The sequence below is a fragment of the Mus musculus genome, chromosome X, assembly GCF_000001635.26.
Source record: "Mus musculus strain C57BL/6J chromosome X, GRCm38.p6 C57BL/6J".
Classification (NCBI taxonomy): domain Eukaryota; kingdom Metazoa; phylum Chordata; class Mammalia; order Rodentia; family Muridae; genus Mus; species Mus musculus.
The window spans coordinates 30,094,679-30,100,678 of record NC_000086.7 but is presented as its reverse complement, the minus strand read 5'-3'; positions in this window follow the sequence as shown (position 1 = coordinate 30,100,678).

The window sequence follows — 6,000 nt, the reverse complement described above, 5'->3', positions numbered from 1 at the left end:
ATAGCAACACCTAAATCATATAAAGACTCAACAGAGAAATAGAACTTCAGACTTATTTCTCTTATGAACATTGATGCAAAATTACTCAGGAAAATAATCAAACTGAATCCTGGAACATAACAAGATGCAACAAACCCAAACATATACTTTAATAACAAGACAGTATGTAGTAATCCACTAGTAGGAAAATGGTTCCACAAACAGTCAAAAGAGTTTTAGACAACCCCATTCCCACTGGTAGGAAGACAACACAAACCCCTTGCTTCACAACTATATCATGAATGTAGAGGGCCTAGTACAGACCCACAGGGGCTCTGTGGTTGTTGCTTCTATATTAATGAACACCTAAAAGCCTTGATGAGTTGACTCTGTAGACTGTGATTTCCTGGTATCCTGACCCCTCTTATTCCTATAATCATTTCTCCACATATCCCAAGGAATTCCCTGATCTCCACCTAATGCTTGACAGTGGATCTCTGCACCCATCAGATGCTATGGGAAGCTTCTCTAATGATTAGGCAATTTAGTGATCTAAATATCATCTTCTGGTGTCCTCTTTGATTTATTTCTATAAACATTTAAAATGTTTTGTCATACTCTACTTTTATTTTTGTGGGTACTTACCCAAGATGTTTTCTGTGGTTTGTGGCTGTTGTGGATGGTGTTATTTACCTGCTTCATTGGCTGGGCCATACCCCACAATAAATTTACCACATCTTTGTATGTTTTCTTGGAGAATAGACAAACACTATCCCAATAGCAATATCCTATCCACATTGCCAGTGATGTCTAACTGCCATTAAAAGCAACTTTTATCTGACTCCACACCCAGTTTGCATCAAGATTTATTAATTCTTCTGCTATATTTATAATATATTGTCCTTCTATATATTAAGATATACAATTCTACATACTAAATTCGGCTATGTCTTCCATAGAGATACATGGGGACTCTTAGATAAAATATAAAAATAAAAATATACTCAGTAACATTGAGGGGATGTGGTGGGGAGAAGTATTAGATTTCAATAGACCAGGAGATCATAATGGATGATGAGCAATCCCAAGGAGATCCCTATGGGTCAGTATGCAGAGCCCAACAGGCAGGAAGAACCAGAGATGCAGCATTTTTCTTATGAAATATTTTTCTCTCAAGATAGGGATCATGCATAACCTCTTATTTCACCATATATTTTGGGTGGGGTATTCCCTGATGAGCCATGAGCAAGCTGCAAAAGATGGCATTAAACTGACACTAATCCATGCCTAGGGTACCTGATGGAATAGACTGTGGTCTTTGGACAATATGATGAAAGAGATTTGACAATAAATGTCCTTCTCATAAGAATCTGAACTCCTATCTGAGAAACACAAGACCTCAGAGGTAAAGACAATGGGGTAAGTTTTCCCCTGTCTCTGCCTGAGACCTGCCTTCACCAAGGTTTGAAGCATTTTCTCACACCATCCCTTATACAATGAAGGTGTCTGTCTCTGCATGTATGACTTTTCCCTTGTCCAGTGATCTCTAATACCTTGGTTGTGTAGTGTAACCATGGTGTACCATAATGCTGGTAAGACTGCCTTGGGGTTTTTCTTATACCCTGGGGTCAACCTGATAGCTGAGGGTCCTGGGCCAATGTCCATTTCAGGATATTGTAATTTCCTAACAAAGCATAATGGAACTATACACCTGGTTTCAGTGTCCATGGTTTTGTTTCTGAGGCTTTTGTGCAGGATGATCCATGTGTCCACAGGAGACCTGCCTTCAGCAAGTTTTGAAGCCACTTCTTGCCCTAAGCCCTGGTTGATGAAGGTACTTATATATGCAGTGGCACCTTCCCAACTTCATCTATATGCAGTGGTCTCTAAAAGTTTGGTTATAGTTCCACAGTGTCAGCACAGCACTGATGAGATATGTGAGTCTACCTTGCTACTGTCAAGATTACAGCTGAGGATGCTACACCAAGTCAGGATATTGCTGTAGCACAGTGAGAGGACCTGGGCCCAGTATTCATGGTTTGGTGTCTGAGGATTCTGTCTTCTATTTAAACTAAGAGTGGTGTTACTTTTGTCTTATATGTGTATAATCTCTACGCCTTGATGGTGTAATACCCATGACTAGATTGTCTCAGTCCAGTGGAAATGAGAGCCCTGTGTGGTCTTCGACTTAAAGGCCATTTCCATGACTCACTCTGGGAAATCCACCTATAGCCTGAAATGCCTAAGATGCTAGGTTGCCACCTAGATGCCTGGTGGCAGTTCACTTTTTAGGGTGTTTTTTCTGAGCAATGGTCCAAGGAACTAGATAAAGGATAGTTTAGCATTCTAGACAAAATACTATCATGAAACCTAATTATCTTGCTGAGGCCCCCAGTGCTTTGCTTTGCTTTGCTTGGCATGTTTTGAGAGTGGCAGAGAGGCAGGGCAAAATATTCTTTCAGTATTTCAAGTCCAGGGAGAAAGAAGGGTCTAGTGATTCTGGCAGCCAGAGTCAGTGCAGGCTCCTCAAACAGACAGGGCTCCAGATCTCTTGACCTACTAGATACAGAAGGCATAGCATACCACTTCCCTTTGAGGCCATGTCCATCAGAGATGGCAAACAATAGCAGCCCAGCAGTTTACACATATCCTCAGAGATATAGGAATATTGCCCTGGCATCCTCTAAGTCTTTCTGATAGAAAACATAGTGCCCAAGCACACACATTTTACTACAGGATCCCTAGCTACTTTCTCTTCCCCTACTTGCAGCAAAGTTCATTTCTTTTTTTTTTTCCATTTTTTATTAGGTATTTAGCTCATTTACATTTCCAATGCTTTACCAAAAGTCCCCCATAGCCACCCACCCCCACTCCCCTACCCACCCACTCCCCTTTTTTGGCCCTGGCGTTCCCCTGTACTGGGACATATAAAGTTTGCGTGTCCAATGGGCCTCTCTTTCCAGTGATGGCCGCCTAGGCCATCTTTTGATACATATGCAGCTAGAGTCAAGAGCTCCGGGGTACTGGTTAGTTCATAATGTTGTTCCACCTATAGGGTTGCAGATCCCTTTACCTTCTTGGGTACTTTCTCTAGCTCCTTCATTGGGGGCCATGTGATCCATCCAATAGCCGACTGTGAGGATCCACTTCTATGTTTGCTAGGCCCAGGCATACTCTGACAAGAGACAGCTATATCAGGGTCCTTTCAGCATAATCTTGCTAGTGTATGCAATGGTGTCAGCATTTGGAAGCTGATTATGGGATGGATCCCCGGATATGGCAGTCTCTACATGGTCCATCTTTTTATCTCAGCTCCAAACTTTGTCTCTGTACCTCCTTCCAAGGGTGTTTTGTTCCCACTTCTAAGGAGGGGCATAGTGTCCACACTTCAGTCTTCATTTTTCTTGAGTTTCATGTGTTTAGGAAACTGTATCTTATATTTTGGATATCCTAGGTTTTGGGCTAATATCCACTTATTAGTGAGTACATATTGTCTGAGTTCCTTTGTGAATGTGTTACCTCACTCAGGATGATGCCCTCCAGGTCCATCCATTTGGCTAGGAATTTCATAAATTCATTCATTTTAATAGCTGAGTAGTACTCCATTGTGTAGATGTACCACATTTTCTGTATCCATTCCTCTGTTGAGGGGCATCTGGGTTCATTCCAGCTTCTGGCTATTATAAATAAGGCTGCTACGAACATAGTGGAGCATGTGTCCTTCTTACCAGTTGGGGCATCTTCTGGATATATGCCCAGGAGAGGTAGTGCTGGATCCTCCGGTAGTACTATATCCAGTTTTCTGAGGAACCGCCAGACTGATTTCCAGAGTGGTTGTACAAGCCTGCAATCCCACCAACAATGGAGGAGTGTTCATCATTCTCCACATCCACGCCAGCATCTGCTGTCACCTGAATTTTTGATCTTAGCCATTCTGACTGGTGTGAGGTGGAATCTCAGGGTTGTTTTGATTTGCATTTCCCTGATGATTAAGGATGTTGAACATTTTTTCAGGTGCTTCTCTGCCATTCGGTATTCCTCAGGTGAGAATTCTTTGTTCAGTTCTGAGCCCCATTTTTTAATGGGGTTATTTGATTTTCTGAAGTCCACTTTCTTGAGTTCTTTATATATGTTGGATATTAGTCCCCTATCTGATTTATGATAGGTAAAGATCCTTTCCCAATCTGTTGGTGGTCTTTTTGTCTTATTGACGGTGTCTTTTGCCTTGCAGAAACTTTGGAGTTTCATTAGGTCCCATTTGTCAATTCTCGATCTTACAGCACAAGCCATTGCTGTTCTGTTCAGGAATTTTTCCCCTGTGCCCATATCTTCAAGGCTTTTCCCCACTTTCTCCTCTATAAGTTTCAGTGTCTCTGGTTTTATGTGAAGTTCCTTGATCCACTTAGATTTGACCTTAGTACAAGGAGATAAGTATGGATCAATTCGCATTCTTCTACCCGATAACAACCAGTTGTGCCAGCACCAATTGTTGAAAATGCTGTCTTTCTTCCACTGGATGGTTTTAGCTCCCTTGTCAAAGATCACGTGACCATAGGTGTGTGGGTTCATTTCTGGGTCTTCAATTCTATTCCATTGGTCTACTTGTCTGTCTCTATACCAGTACCATGCAGTTTTTTATCACAATTGCTCTGTAGTAAAGCTTTAGGTCAGGCATGGTGATTCCACCAGAGGTTCTTTTATCCTTGAGAAGAGTTTTTGCTATCCTAGGCTTTTTGTTATTCCAGATGAATTTGCAAATTGCTCCTTCTAATTCGTTGAAGAATTGTGTTGGAATTTTGATGGGGATTGCATTGAATCTGTAGATTGCTTTTGGCAAGATTGTTTGATTGTTTTGTTTTGTGTGTTTCAAGTTTTCTCTTATTTATAAGGTTTTTTTTTACATTTCAAATGTTATCCCCTTTTCTCATTTCCCCTCCAAAACCCCAATCCCACCCCCCTTCTTTTGATCTCCAACCCACCCACTCTCGCTTCCCTGTCCTGGCATTCCCCTACAGTAGGGCATCAAGCCTTCATAGGACCAAGAGCCTCTCCTCCGATTGATGTCCATCAAGACCATCCTCTACTGCATATTCTTCTGGAGCCCATGTGTCCTAGTTCCAGCTCACAGAAAAATCTTCCCCATTCCCTTTCCCTAGAATCCATCAAGTAATCCACTATATAAACAAACTCAAAGGAAAAAAATTATCATCTCACAAGACCGTGAAAAAGCCTAGGCCAAAAGCCAAAGCTCCTTCATGATAAAAGTCTTGTAGAGATCAGGAACTCCTGACACACAACTAATATAACATAATAAAATCAATATGAAGGAAACCAGCACCCAGTATCAAATTAAAAGAAGAGAAAGTTGAAGCAATCTTCCTAAAATAAGTTGCAATACAAGGCTGCCCACTCTCTCCCTATTTATTCAATGTAGTACTTGAAGTTGTCAGGAGTCATCATATGACAAGCTAATAAATAATATGTGATCTTCCTGAGATGGTCTGTCTTGGATTATAATCAACGAGAGATTTGCTCCAATAGGCATGTCGCAGGAGAAAATCATTTCAGGAACGATTCCTGCTAATGCTTTTCTTGTTAATATTGAACATATAAATTGAACATAACACTAGGAATTAGCCCACACTTCTGAGCAGATCTCTGCAAATCTACAAAAATATACTGGCTTGTAGTGATGCTATATATGAAAATACATGATCTCTTAAATCTTGAAAATGATCCTATCAGATTTCCTTAAGTTATATCAGTGTTTATTAAGCTCTTTTATAGTGGGTCTGCTACTAGATCCTTTTGTGATAGTCAAAACTGCAATGAGAACTCTGCCATTCTCCCATGTGTTACCAGTTAATTCCTCTACATAATAACCAGACTTTCTACTACTACTACTACTACTGCTACTACTGCTACTACTGCTACTACTACTACTACTACTACTACTACTACTACTATTACATTGTACTACTACAATGCACTACTACTACATTCCAAATGGTTGTAAAACAA